A 14771-nucleotide genomic window follows, 5' to 3' on the forward strand; every position below is an offset into this window, starting at 1 on the left:
GCTATGTATTTATTGTATTATTTTTTTTTAAAGATTTATTTGTTTGTTTGAAAGGCAGGGTTACAGAGAAGCAGAGGCAGAGAGAGAGAGGTTGTCCGTTCGCTGGCTCATTCCCCAGATGGCTGCAATGGCTGGAGCGTTGCCAGTCCAAAGCCAGGAGGAGACAGGAGCTTCCTTCAGGTCTCCCATGTCGGTGCAGAGGCTCAAGGACTTGGGCCATCTTCTGTTGCCTTCCTGGGCCATAGCAGGGAGCTGGATTGGAAGTGGAGCAGCTGGTACTCGAACCAGTGCCCATATAGGATGCTGGCACTGCAGGCAGCGGCTTTAGCCACTATGCCACAGTGCCGGCCTCAGCCTATGTATTTTAAGCTCTCTGGAATTCCAGTTTTGATGCCCCATCAGGTATGGGAATCATGGCACCCTTGGTGGTCACAGTTCACATGCCATTTGACCCTACACTTTCTCCTGTGCTATGAGTACAGGCACAAGCACACTCAGGGCAGCAGTTTTGGAACAGAAGTACCCAAAACTATCTCTTCTTATGCCCATGATGGAAAAAAAATAGAAATACCTGAAACTAGGCAGATGTCCCTTTCATGAAACACATTTTATGGTGCATCATCCCATTAGCAGAATCAGGTGTAATAGCAGCAAAACAGCCGAGTGCCTACTCTCAGAGAGATTTGCCTGTTAGTCCGTCAGACCGAAGGCACACGGGGGGAGGATTTGTTGATGTATGAGTGTACTGCTTTGAAAAGATGTTCAACACTTTTGTTTGTTTGTTTTAACTAAGGAAACCTTTGAGTGTGACCTGCTCCAAAAGAGGAAAACAACTTACAAAACATTGTATGCAATATTGTCCTTTTTTGTGTATGCTTTAAAAGTTATATACACAGGCATAAACATCTACAAGGGTATCTCCAAAAAGTTCATAGAAAATAGAATGGACAAGTTTATTTTCTTGCAGAAATATTTTTTTAAATCTGAAAAGTTTTTCACTAATACACATTTTCTAAGAACTTCTTGAAGACAATTTGTGCATATACAAGTATATTAGTAGCGTTCCAGTGCTGTAGGATAGTAGGCTAAGCCTCCGCCTACAGTGCCAGCATCACATATGGGTGTCAGTTCGTGTCCCAGCTGCTCCTCTTCGGATCCTGCTCTCTGCTATGGCCTGGAAAAGCAGTGGAAGATGGCCCAAGTCCTTGGGCCCTTGCACCCGTGTGGGAAACCAGGAAGAAGCTCCTGGTTCCTGGCTTTGGCCTGGCCCAGCCCTGGCTGTTGCAGCCATTTGGGGAGTGAACCAGCGGATGGAAGGACTCTCTCTCTCTCTCTGTTTGTAAATCTACCTCTCAAATAAATTAAGAAAAAAGAAAAGAGCAGACATCTTTTTAAAAAGTATATTAGAAGAAAACATTGTGGCAGAACGTCTTTTAAAATGTTAAGGACAGTCAGCCCTGGAAAGTGGGACTGAGGGAAGGAAGATTTTGCTCTCTGCTCTTCTCTTTATATCCTTTCATGTTTTTAAACATTTTTAACCTAAGGAAATACGACTTCAACATTTTTTAACTATTGCAAAAATTCCCTTTAGCCTTGTGAGCCTGTGGGATTTTAAACTTCCAGCAGGGGGTAGCAGTGATTCTGAAATAAGTCTGACGTCAGTCAGTGTCGGTGCAAAACAGAGAGTTAGCTTCCATGCGTTTCCAGTTTCAACCCCAAATGCTGTCCTTGGATCACCAGGATCACAAAGGAAACAAAAAGCAACAGAGATAGAAAGCTTAACGTAAGAAGCTGTGGGCACTGCTGTAAGAAACACACTCTCGATGGTTCCGTATTAACATCTCTCCTGAGTCCGAACCGCCTCTTCTCTCTCGGGAGCTCTCAATTTCCAGTAAGTTCAGAGGGCTTGCCGAAATCGTCTTTAAAAATTCTCTTTTCGTCTCAAAATACTAAGGCTTTATGACTCCAAATTAGTATCAGGAAGAAGCAAGCCCCAGTGCTCTCCAAAATTAATTGGCTTATCCAAGAATCTGCTTTACAACCCTTAGCTGAACAGCATGAATTATTACCAGTTTATCTTTAGTGCAGATCAAAGAATAGTTTTGGGGTGGTGATGGGAGGGGGAGCACGTTGGTATTTATTCAGCTCACTGAGGGAGAACAAGAGCTCTCCCACTCTGTGAACGTTCAGCGTGTGTGTAAAGGTCGCCAGGCTGGTGTTCAGAAACCACACACGGGCTTACAAAACAATCTCCTCTGCCTTGGCCAAGTTAAACAGCAGCCAGTTGTAGAGAAACAAACACAAGTTAACTTTTAACCACAGCAAGTCTCTGTTCTTGCTGCTTGGTCCTCCCCAACAGGAGGGGCCTGGCAGGGTCGGAGGGCTCTGCCTGCTCCGGCGAGAAGCTGGGCTCTTCCGAGGAGGCACGCATCTCTCCCGCTTGCATGAGCTGGACCGTACCTGCACATATTTAAGCACCCGAGTCACAGACCCCCTCCGAGCTGTCCTTGATGCCCTCTACGAGAGTGCTGCTTTATTTTTTTTATTTTTATTTTTTTGACAGGCAGAGTGGACAGTGAGAGAGAGAGACAGACAGAAAGGTCTTCCTTTGCCGTTGGTTCACCCTCCAATGGCCGCCGTGGCCGGCGCGCTGCGGCCGGCGCACCGCGCTGATCCAATGGCAGGAGCCAGGAGCCAGGTGCTTTTCCTGGTCTCCCATGGGGTGCAGGGCCCAAGCACTTGGGCCATCCTCCACTGTACTCCCTGGCCACAGCAGAGAGCTGGCCTGGAAGAGGGGCAGCCGGGACAGAATCCGGCGCCCCAACCGGGACTAGAAGCTGGTGTGCCGGTGCCGCTAGGCGGAGGATTAGCCTAGTGAGCCACGGCACCGGCGAGAGTGCTGCTTTTACAGACGACCTTTTACGTATATTTGTTCATTTTATTTGAGAGGCAGAGAGATGGGGCAAGGGGAGATCTCCCATCTGCTGGTTTACACCAAATGCCCACAACAACCAGGGCTGGACCAGGCTAAAGCAGGGAGTCAGGAACTCATTCTGGGTCCCCCCCACAGGTGGCAGAAACTCAACAGCTTGAGCTGACCCTGCTGCCTCCGGGTGTGCGCACTAACAGGAAGCTGGAATCTGGCTCCAAGACTCTCAGGCTTGACCGTGGCACCCCATGAAGGGGGAAGACTCACTTAATTCACGTGCTTTTCTGAAGCTGTGAACATCTGCAAAGGTAGTTGAGTGGAAAGTACAAGACTCCTTCAAGAAGTTCATAGAAAAAGGAATTAGAAGTATGAGTCTGGGGACTGGGGTAGCGGGGAAGTGGGTGAAACCACTCCCTGCAATGCTGGCATCCCTTATGGCTCCAGGTTCGTGTCCCAGCTGCTCCACTTCTGATCCAGCTCCCTGATAATGGCCTGGGAAAGCAGCAGGTGATGGCCTAAGTCCCTGGGCCTCTGCCACCTACATGAGAGACCTGGAAGAAGCTCCTGGCTCCTGATTTCAGCCTGGCCCAGCACTGGCCATTGTGACCATCTGAAGAGTGAACCAGCAGTTGGAAGATGTCTCTGTCTCTCTCTCTTTCTGTAACTTTGAGTTTGAAAATAAATAAATATTTTTTTTAAAGTGTGAATTTTGATGCAAAAAAGTTTGAAATCCATGTATAGCTTTTTCATAAAATGCATTTTCACATATTATGAAAAAAAATTTTGCACCCAAATATCCGCATGCTTTTAATTCTGTTTTTCCTGCGAACTTTTGGAAGTACTTCCGACATAAAGCAAATGGCTCTTATACTGCAAAGCTCCACCAGGTGCTTGGGGTAGGGGTGTCCTAAGATGAATTAGACTTGCTCATATACTGAAGAAACTTTTGTTTTTATTTTATTTTTTTTTCTAGGGAGTGAGGAACCAACACACGAACAAACGTAAGATGTAAAAATAAATAAATAAATAAGAAAACCCAGATGAGGGAACTGGGCGGTTAAGTCCCCTCAGCTCTGGGTCCTCGAAGCCTCAGTTTCCTCTAACAGGTGAATGCTGTGAGGGTTCAGTGATGTAATGCGTTATTAACTCGCTTAACGCAGAATCTGGCAGGTAGGAAGACTTTCCAAAATGTCAGCCCATGAACTTGGGTAGTGAAGCTTCAGGAGACGGAAAATAAGAATCCACGCCTACAACCACGTGCCTGGGACCTAGGCTCCCTTTTAGCAAACTCTTAGGCATCTCCCAGGACAAAAAGAGCCCTTCCCTTGAGATTTCTTCTTCCTCTGACCCAGTTATCTTTTGATCCTCCAAGAAACAAGGATGTTGCTACAGTGCTCCCTGCCCCCAAGCTGCCCCCAAGCTGCCCCTGGCCTGAGCTGGATCCCAGGCGCAGAGACAGGAGCCCGGGGACGGACTTCAGGACAAGCAAATCCAGGCAGGTGCGAGAATCGCCGGGAGCATCTGTCAGAAAATTTCCAGTGCCTGCTGTCCGAGATCTTCATGCTACTCCATGTTGAATTTCAGCACACACTTTGCTAATATTTTCATAAAACCAGAAAGACAGGAAGGGTTTCACATGATCGCATCCTGCAGCCGGTTCCCTTCTCCACCGGTTTATTTATTGTTTTCTCTCAAACACTGACTCACCTCCTCCATGGCCAGTCAAGGACACTGCTTTGATATGCTACGGTGGCTGCCCCTTTTAGCTTCTGAGTCTTGGCTGGAGAGCGTGTGAATTCTTTCATCTGAAACCCTCTGCCTGTTCACCCCCATCTCTAAGCCAACACTGCGCCTCTCTTTTGTAGGCAGCTGAAAACTCAGCGCCTTCTGGAACCTCTCCCTGCTCGGATTTCTGTGTTTGTGCTGTGTGCTCTGACACAGACACGAGTGGGTTGTGGGAAGGCAGCCAGGGACGTGTCCCTAAGGCCCTTTGTTGTGTGTGTAGCTTGGGGTCCTTCCCAGCGAGGGCAGCAGGGGTTTGTGGAGAGGGCGGGGGTTCTCAGCTTCCTTCCGGCTGTCCCTCGTCACCTTGGGACGGGTGCTCTACCCTCGTGGATGGTTGTCCTCCGCCCCAGCGTCTCCGGGCAGCTGTCCCTTCTCCTGTTTGCATTCCTTTTCTCCAAGTCAGGACAGAAGGCGCTCTTGGCCGGTGCTGCGGCTCACTAGGCTAATCCTCCCCCTTGCGGCGCCGGCACACCGGGTTCTAGTACTGGGTCGGGGCTCGGGATTCTGTCCCGGTTGCTCCTCTTCCAGGCCAGCTCTCTGCTGTGGCCAGGGAGTGCAGTGGAGGATGGCCCAGGTGCTTGGGCCCTGCACCCCATGGGAGACCAGGAGAGGCACCTGGCTCCTGCCATCGGATCAGCGCGGTGCACCGGCTGCAGCGCACTGGCCGCGGTGCACTGGCCATGGCAGCCATTGGAGAGTGAACCAATGGAAGGAAGACCTTTCTCTCTGTCTCTCTCTCTCACTATCCACTCTGCCTGTCAAAAAAAAAAAAGGAGCTCTTTTCGCTGACCACAGGACTTGGCCCCTGGCAACTTCAGGTAGATGCTGTACAGTTGGCTCACTCAAAACCCGTTCTAGGGGCGGGTACTGTGGTTAGATTAAGCTTCTGCCTGCAGTGCCAGCTTCCCATATGGGTGTTGGTTCAAGTCCTGGCTGCTCCACTTCTAATTCCTCTGGGGGAGTGAACCAGTAGAGGAAGATCTCTCTCCACTTTCTATCTCTCTCTCTGTAACTCTGACTTTCAAATAAATAAATAAATTTTGTTCAGGCCAGCACTGTGGCTTATTGGGTAAAGCCGCTGCATAAAGTGCCGTCATCCCATAAGGATGCCGGTTCCAGTCCCGGCTGCTCTACTTCCAATCCAGCTCTCTGCTATGGCCTGGGAAGCAGTGGAAGATGGTCCAAGTCCTTGAGCCCCTGTACCCTCCTGGCTTCGGATCAGTACAGTTCCTGCTGTTGTGCCCAATTGGGGAGTGAACCAGTGGTTGGAAGACCTCTCTCTCTCTCTCTCTCTCTCTCTCTCTCTCTCTGCCTCTCCTTCTCTCTTTGTGTTACTCTTGATTTTCAAATAAATAAATAAATCTTTTTAAAATTTTTTTATTAATCTCTTAGATGATAACACAGGAGACAACCTAGACATCTTTGGACATGGCAATGACTTTTTAGAGACAACACTAAAAGGTAAGATCCATGAAAGAAATACAAATGGTCCCCAACTTATGATGGTTCAACCTATGATTTTAAGTTTAAAAGAGAGAGAAGGAGACAAGTAAAGAGAAAATTCCCATCTACTGGTTCACTCCCCAAAGGCCCACAAGAATTGGGGCTGATCACATCAGAGCCAGCAAGTCCATGCAGGTCTCCACCTGGGTACTTGGGCATCATCTGCTGCCTCCCATGGTGCACAGTAGGAGGAAGCTGGATTGGAGTGGAGGCGGGACTTGAAACCAGGCACTCTGATATGGGATGCGGTTGTCCCAAGTGGCAACCCTATCTACTGTGCCACAATGCCCGTGCTCAATTTATGAATTTTTTTTTAAAGTTTATTTATTTGGAAGGTAGAGTTACAGAAGAAGAGAGGAGGTGGTGGGGAGGAGAGACACACAGAGTTTCCAGCCCCTGGTTCACTCACCAAATGGTCACAATAGGCAGGGCTGCTCAAGGCTGAAGCCAGGAGCCTGGAACTCCATCCAGGTCTCCCATATGGGTGGATGTGCCCCAAATACTCGGTCCATCCTCTGCTACTTTCCCAGGCACATTAGTAAGGAGCTGGATCGGAAGCCCAGAAGCCGGGACTTGAACCAGAGCTCATATGGGGTGCAGGTATTGCAGGTGGCATTGATGTTTTTGAGTTTACCATGATGTAGAGGCCATATGCATGCAGTAGAAACGCACTTTGAATTTTGATCTTTCCCTGGGTTAGTGATAATGGTGTGGTCTTGTGAAGCTGGGTGGCAGCCATGAGCATGGCTACCCTTGGGTGTGTGATCACAGGGGGAATAAACACTCCACATGGTGCTGGTTGCTAAGTGATGATATCCAATAGGTGAAGTGCATTAAATGCATTTTTTAAAAAGATTTATTTATTTATTTGAAAGGTAGATTTTCAGACAGAGAGAAAAAGGCGGGGGAGAGAGAGATCTTCCATTTGCTGGTATACTCCTCAAGTGGCTCCAACAGCCAGAGCTGGACTAGGCCAAAGCCAGGAGCTTTTTCTAGGTCTTCCACATGGGTGTAGGGGCCATATCTTCTGCTGCTTTCCCAGGCCATTAGCAAGGAGCTGGATCGGAAGCAGAGTAATTGAGTCACGAAATGGTACCCATATGGGATGCCAGCATTGCAGGCAGCAGCTTAACCCACTATGCCACAACACCAACCCTAGTAAATGAATTCTGTCACTTTCAATGGATGGTGAATTTTTCAGTTTATAGTCCTTCTTTAAATCAAGATGCATCTGTAATTGGTAAGCTGGATTCCATTAAAATTAACTATTATTTTTAAGTTTTTTTTTTTTTTAATTTTTTTGACAGGCAGAGTGGACAGTGAGAGAGAGAGACAGAGAGACAGAGAGAAAGGTCTTCCTTTGCCGTTGGTTCACCCTCCAATGGCCCCCGCGGCCAGCGCGCTGCGGCCGGCGCACCGCACCGATCCGATGGCAGGAGCCAGGAGCCAGGTGCTTTTCCTGGTCTCCCATGGGGTGCAGGGCCCAAGCGCCTGGGCCATCCTCCACTGCACTCCCGGGCCACAGCAGAGGGCTGGCCTGGAAGAGGGGCAACCGGGACAGAATCTGGCGCCCCGACCGGGACTAGAACCCGGTGTGCCGGCGCCGCTAGGCGGAGGATTAGCCTAGTGAGCCGCGGCGCCGGCCCTAAAATTAACTATTATTTTTAAGAGATTTTATTTATTTATTTATTTGAAAGGCAGAGATACAGAGAGAAAAAGAGAGGGAGAGAGAGAAATCTTCCATCTGCTGGTTCACTCCCCAAATGGCTGCAAATGTTGGGGCTGGGCCAGGAGGAAGCCAGGAGCCAAGAGCCTCCAGGCTCTCCCACATGGATGCAGGGGCCCAGGCACTTAGGTCATCTTTTGCTGCTTTTCCCAGGCCATTAGCAGGGAGCTGGATCAGAAGTGGAGCAGCTAGAACTCGAACCGGCACCTCTATAGGATGATTACACTGCAGGTGGAAGCTTAAACTTCTGTGCCACAGCACCAGTCCCAAAATCAAAGATTTATGCTCTGCAAGAGACAGCCAAGAGAACAAGAAGACAATATATAGACTGAGGGAAAATATATGTAAAACATATATCTGATAAAGGAATGTTATCTAAAATATAAAGATAACTCTTAACATTCAACCATAAGAAAATTAACACTTTGGGGCTGGCAGCACTGCAGAGCAGTGGGTTAACACCCTGGCCTGAGGCGCCAATTCTAGTCCTGGCTGCTCCTCTTCCCATCCAGCTCTCTGCTATGGCCTGGGAAAGCAGTAGATGGCCCAAGTCCTTGGGCCCCTGCACCTGCATGAGAGACCGGGAGGAAGCTCCTGGCTCCTGGCTTCAGAGCAGCGCAGCCAACTGGGGAGTGAACCAGCAGATGGAAGACCTCTCTCTCTCTCTCTCTGCCTCTCTTCTGTGTAACTCTGACTTTCAAATAAATAAATAAATCTTTAAAAAAATAAAGAAAATTAACACTTTAAATTTTTTTTTTTTTTGACAGGCAGAGTGGACAGTGAGAGAGAGAGAGAAAGGTCTTCCTTTGCCGTTGGTTCACCCTCCAATGGCCGCTGCGGCCGGCACACCATGCTGATCCCATGGCAGGAGCCAGGTACTTCTCCTGGTCTCCCATGGGGTGCAGGGCCCAACCACTTGGGCCATCCTCCACTGCACTCCCTGGCCACAGCAGAGAGCTGGCCTGGAAGAGGGGCAACCAGGACAGAATTTGGCGCCCCAACCAGGACTAGAACCCGGTGTGCCGGTGCCGCAAGACGGAGGATTAGCCTAGTGAGCCGCGGCACCGGCCAAGGCCAACACTTTAATTTAAAAATGGGCAAAAGGGGGCGGGTATTTGGCATAGTGGTCAAGACCATTTACTGAAGCATCATTTGCAGTAGGGAAAACTTAGAATTCATCTGAATATCCATGAAAAGAGAAATATCCAAGCCCAGTGGGATATCACGTAAGAGCTAAAAACGTTAACAAGAATGAGATCTGTAATAACCACATAAAGTTTTCAGTGTTATAGCATTGAGTGAAAAAAAAAACTGCAGAATAATTTACACAGTATAATTTGCTATTTAAAACTCTTGCATGTAGGAATCCTATATATTTTCTATGAATATATTTATATTTATGTAAAATTATAAAGAAAAATCAAGAAGTATAGCCTCAGAACTCCTAGAAGTGATTTTCTTTGGGAAAGGGAAAAAGGTGATGACATTGTGAAAACTGATTAAAGAGAATCACAGATGGGGCCAGCATTGTGGCATAATGGGTTAAGCCGCTGCTTACGATGCCAGTATCCCATATGGCCTCTGGTTCAAGTCCCGGCTGCTCCACTTCTGATCCAGCTCCCTGCTAATGTGCCTGGGAAGCCAGCAGAAGATGACTTAAGTCCCGGGGCCCCTGGGACACGTGGGAGAGCTGGAGGAAGCTCCCGGCTCCTGGCTTCAGCCTGGCCCATCCCTGATCATCGCAGCCATTTGGGGAATGAACCAGTGGATAGAAGATTCTCTTTCTCTCTCTCTCTCTTTCTCTCTCTCTTTCTCTGTAACTCTGCCTTTTAAATAAATAAAATAAATCTTTAAAAAAAAGAAGAAAAAAAAAAAAGAATCACAGGGGCTGGTGTTTGGTGCAGTGTTCAGATGCCACTGGGACTTCCCCATCCCAGATCGGAGTGCTTAGATTTGAGTCCCAGTTCTACTTCTTACCCACTTTCCTGCTAATGTGCACCCTGGGAGGCAAGAAATGATGGCTCAAATAATTGGCGTCCCTGCCATCCATGTGGGAGACTTGAATGGAATTTCTGGCTCCTGGCTTTAGTCTGGCCCAGCCCTGGCTGTTGTGGGAATTTGGGGAGTGGATCCCAAGTAGGATAGAAGACGTATGTGTGTCTGTCTCTGGCTCTGTTGCTCTACTTTTCAAAGACAAATACAATTTTAAGGAGAATCACAACTTTTGCTGCAATATTTCTAATTTTTTCAAAGAAGAATGTATTTCTGTCCAACTAATAATTGAAAAGTTGATAAAAATGTAAGAAAAATAATGGTGAGATCTTAAAGGAAGTATTAATTGTAAAACAAGATGAACAATTATAAACTTGTCATTCAAACTTTTTCCACCCTATTTTGATTAACTAGAGGCTGCAAGGAGACAGTAATCATAGAGCCATCATTCAACAGCTCTGGGAACCTTCTGGAACACAAACAGTGCAGATTTCAATCAGGCCCCTCTTTCATATGCCACTTTCACATGTGATGTGAATAAACCCAGATCATATATCCTAAAGGTTTCACAGACCTTCCTTCTTCTTTTTCTTTTTTAAAAGATTATTTATTTGAAAGGCAGAGAGTTAAAGAGGGGCAGAGAGAGAGGTCTTCCATCCTCTGATTCACTCCCCAGATGGCTGTTGTGGAGCTGGGCCGATCAGAAGCCAGGAGCCAGGAGCTTCCTCTGGGTCTTCCCATGCTGGTGCAGTGGCCCAAGGACTTGGGCTGACTTCTACAGCTTTCCCAGGCCATAGCAGAGCTGGATGGGAAGTGGAGCAGCCAGGACTCGAACCAGCGCCCATATGGGATGCCAGCAACACAAGCAACGGTTTTACCCTCTATGCCACAGTGCCGGCCCCTAGCCCTTTCTTTTTGTACAATCTAGCAAATGGGCAACTCAAAGGAAGCTGGTGAAAAAAAGACAAGAGGTGTCCAAGTTCAATTTCAGATGGCCTTTTTATGCTATCCCCCATGTCGCCCTACACAGATGTTCTCTACAAGTGAGCTTGGCTCTGCGTGAGTCATGCCAGAATGGGATTGTCTAAAACGGTTTGAAGAGAGGAACTCACACTTCCTGAAATGATTCTCTTTTGACATGAATTCAAATTTAGGAAGGAGCTGTCTAAGGCTTTTATAAATACCCTTGATACATATGTGACTCAAGACCGACTTTATTTCCTCTGTCTTCCTGGTGCCTCTTTTATCTTACTGGGTGATGCTGTGTCTTTGGTTCCAGACGGCAGTGAGTGACAGCCGGGAGTTAGCCCTGTCTTCCTGTCCAGGTTCAAGAAAGGTGGGGCGTTTCCCTCCACTCAAGGGCCCAGGTGCCTGGAAATACTGCCAAGAGCTTCTTCCAACTCCAACAAAAATATAACGACATCCACCAGTTCTGGACTAGGCCTTGCTTTCGCCTAACTTGAAAATTAGGAGATAAGAAGAGCAGAGCGAAATGTTTTCCCCACGTGTGCAGTCCCCTGCCCTAGTCTTCCCCATCTCCAGCGTATCTCTCTGAGATAAGTGAGGCACAGCTAAAACAACACACTTATATGTTCCTCCTTCTTTTTGTTCTTTTATTTCGCACTAATCGTAGCACACTCTACAAATATGTTTCTCTTTTTGCTTCTTCTCCCACCCCACCACTAGAATGGACACTCCAGGAGAGAAGGGCTTTTGTTTGTATAATGTTGTATCCTAAGCACACAGAGCTGTGCCTGGCACACAAGAGTTGCTCAAGAAATGTTTGTTGAGTGAGTGAATGAACACACACTTTTCTGCTTGTTGCTTTTTTCATCTTGATCATATCATTTCAGTCCATAAGCAACCTCCTCATTCTTTCATGACTATATGATACTCCATTGTGTGTGTTCGTTATGATTTACTTAATCACACCCCCATAATGGAATTAATTGGTTTTTAATCTGTGGCTATAACGAATACTGCTGCCATTTGTGTCCCTGAACAAATATTACATCCCAGATATGTGAGTATATCTGCCTGTAAGATAAACAGTGCAGAATAGCTGGCTCAAAGGGGAGGTATGTTTTGTCAACTTCTTATTAATCAAAAGCACCTTGCATTGTCTAATTAGCTTTCGTGGGGCCTATGGCCATTGACTTCAGTCCAGCGTAGGGAAGTCTGTCACTAATGAAATTGTTCTGGCTAGTCCTGAACTTACCAACTCTGCTTATTCTCGCAAATCTCAACAGAAAAACACCACATAGGTTGGAACTGTTGAAGCAACACAGATGAATCTGGGAAATATAATTGCTGAAAAAAGGAAGCCAGACACAAGAGTACACAGCACGCCGCGGCTGCATGTACAAGGTGCCAAGTCAGGAACAAGCAAGGTGCAAACACGGTGATAGGAATGAGAACTGTGGGGGCCTGGTGTGAGGGAGCATTGGCTGGAAGGGGGCAGCAGGGGACTTTCTGAGGAGACCAGAAAGTTCCATCTTGAATTCAGTGGTGGTTGTGAGAATGTTTGTACTTACTTGTCAAAACTCATTGATACAAACACTAAAATGTAGACTTGTATTTATTTTAAACATTTATTTATTTATTTGAAAGAGAGAGAGAGAGAGAGAGAGATCTTCAATCCTCTGATTCACTCCTCAACTGATCACAAAGACTGGGGCACAGCTAGGCCAAAGCCAGGAACCCAGAAGTCCACTTGTGTCTCTCATGTGGTTGCAGGGGCTCAAGGACTTGGGCCATCTTCTGCTGCTTTTCCAAGCATAACAGGGAGTTGGATCTGAAGTGGAGCAACCAGGACTCAAACTGGCACCCATATGGGATGCCAGCATCGTAGGCAACAGCTTAACCAGCAGTACCCCAACACTGTGAATGTAGACTTTTAAAATGTAAAGTATACTCTGACTTGTAAGAGCTGAGCTCTGAGATCATAAGGCTTCAGTCACAACGGCCTTTTCCAGTTCTGCAAACACACTGTGCTTTTCACACCCAATAGCCTTTACACATCCTGTTCTCACCAACACAACCACAGCCACTCACCAATTCCTTCTCTCTCTCTCTCTCTCTCTCTCACACACACACACACACACAAATTGTCTTCTTACAACTGTGTGTCAAAGCACATGTTGTGCACAAAATGGCTGGGTTAATATACATACTGTTATAATCTGTATGAATTTCTTTGCAAAGTTCAGTCATAGAAATTGCTTGTTTCTCAATTTTGGGAGGATTCAGGATTATTATTTTAAAAATTTTAATTTTTTTTTAATTTGAAAGGTAGAAAGACAGAGATGGATTTCTTGTCTGGATCACTCCCTAAACACCTGCAGCAGTCAAGGCTGGGCCAGACTGAAGCCAGGAGTCCAGAACTCAGTGTTGAGCTCCCATGTGGTGGCAGGGACCCAAGTTCTTGAGCCTTTCCAGTATGTGTTTTATCAGGCAGCTGGCATCTGGTGCAGAGCCAGGGCTCCAACCCAGACCCTCTGACAGAAGATGAGGACATCCCACATGGAATCTTCACTACCGCATGAAGTACCTGCCCTAGGACTCAAACTTACATGTGACTTTAGTTCTCCCTTCTAGGTGGTGGAGGGTGACAAAATCCCAATCATTTGTAGCCACCTTCGCCACACAGCCTCCTGAGATTAAAGAAGTTCTGGGATCGAGAAAATTCACAGCTAATGGAGAACAGCCCCAGGTCCCTGAGTGGTTACTGAGACGCTTGTTCCGTGTCATTGCCTGGGAGGTAGAAGGCTCAGCCTCCATGTCAAGCTCAGCCACAGGGACCCTCCTGGAGAATCCCAGGGCCAAGGAAGTGCTTAGTTCTCTGTGCTGCTGGAGCCTCTGGCTACCTCAGTCCTGCTCCCTGCTGGGGATCCGTGTGTGACAGAGTCGGAGTCTCTCACTCAGGACCCCCTCTCTCTTCCCCCTCCCCCTCCCTGGATTTTTATTTGAAAAAACCCTTCTGCAGGGAACAGTGGCAAGGGCTAGAGGGGACCTGGGAACACATGGCGAGTTCCCAGCTAGGACTCAGCCTCCACGTCCACTAAATAGCAAATAAACTGGGAAAGAAGGGGGTCTGAGTGAGAAGGAGAAAGACTGTTTTTTTTTTTTTTCCGAGCTTCTAAGAGAGCTTTGCAAACAATTGGAGTAATTAAAAGTTCTCAGAAGTAGCCGACTGGTGCCCTTTTCACCAAGGGAATGTGGGCCAAGCATGATACATTAAAAGAGAGGGAGCTGCCCTATTGAAGTTAAAAATACTCTTCAGTCACATGGCTAATTTGCTGGAATGCAGCAGTCAAGGGCTGTGGGCAGAGGGGGAGCTGGAAGCAGCTGGGGAGCTGGAAGCAGAGTGCCCGCCCTGGGGACTTCGTGTGCAGGGACAGAAAAACAGTGACTTAGGGCACCTTATCAGAAAGCTCACAGAAGTGGCAGGAAGAAGGCGAAGTGGGTTCAAGTTCCTTGCTGTGACCTTTGGGCTTATCAGACAGTGAAAGGATGGGTCAGGACTTGCCACCTGTGCTCCTGGGGTGCTGATTCACGACGCTGAGGTTGAAGGCTCTCCAGCTTCCCCTGCCTTTGAATCCGTTTCAAAGAAATGCTGAACCTGAAGGAGCCCTTTGATCCTAAACCCAAGGGAAAACCGATCTATAGGGTCTCCAGGGAAAACAGCTCAGGCCAGGAATACGAGTCTCAGTTTGGGACACTGGAGATTTTTTGAAATCTTTGAAACTGTAGTATTGAAATAGAAACTAAAAGTTATTCAGTGAATCCCTGAGTGTGAATTTATCTCTTTTCATTAGATTTGAAAGGCACAGAGAC

General features: G+C 47.3%; 1 protein-coding gene across 1 annotated transcript in view; it reads left to right on the forward strand.

Moving 5' to 3' along the window:
• The window catches only part of NIP7 (nucleolar pre-rRNA processing protein NIP7), a 71392-nt gene extending 57248 nt beyond the window's left edge, over positions 1 to 14144 (forward strand). The window contains exons 6-7 of the transcript XR_007920025.2: positions 6107 to 6175; positions 12185 to 14144. The gene's annotated coding sequence lies outside the window, so the exon portion shown is untranslated. The remainder of the gene's footprint in view (positions 1 to 6106; positions 6176 to 12184) is intronic.
• The last annotated feature ends 627 nt before the right edge of the window (positions 14145 to 14771 follow it).

This window comes from Oryctolagus cuniculus, chromosome 18 (genome assembly GCF_964237555.1).
Source record: "Oryctolagus cuniculus chromosome 18, mOryCun1.1, whole genome shotgun sequence".
Lineage (NCBI taxonomy): Eukaryota > Metazoa > Chordata > Mammalia > Lagomorpha > Leporidae > Oryctolagus > Oryctolagus cuniculus.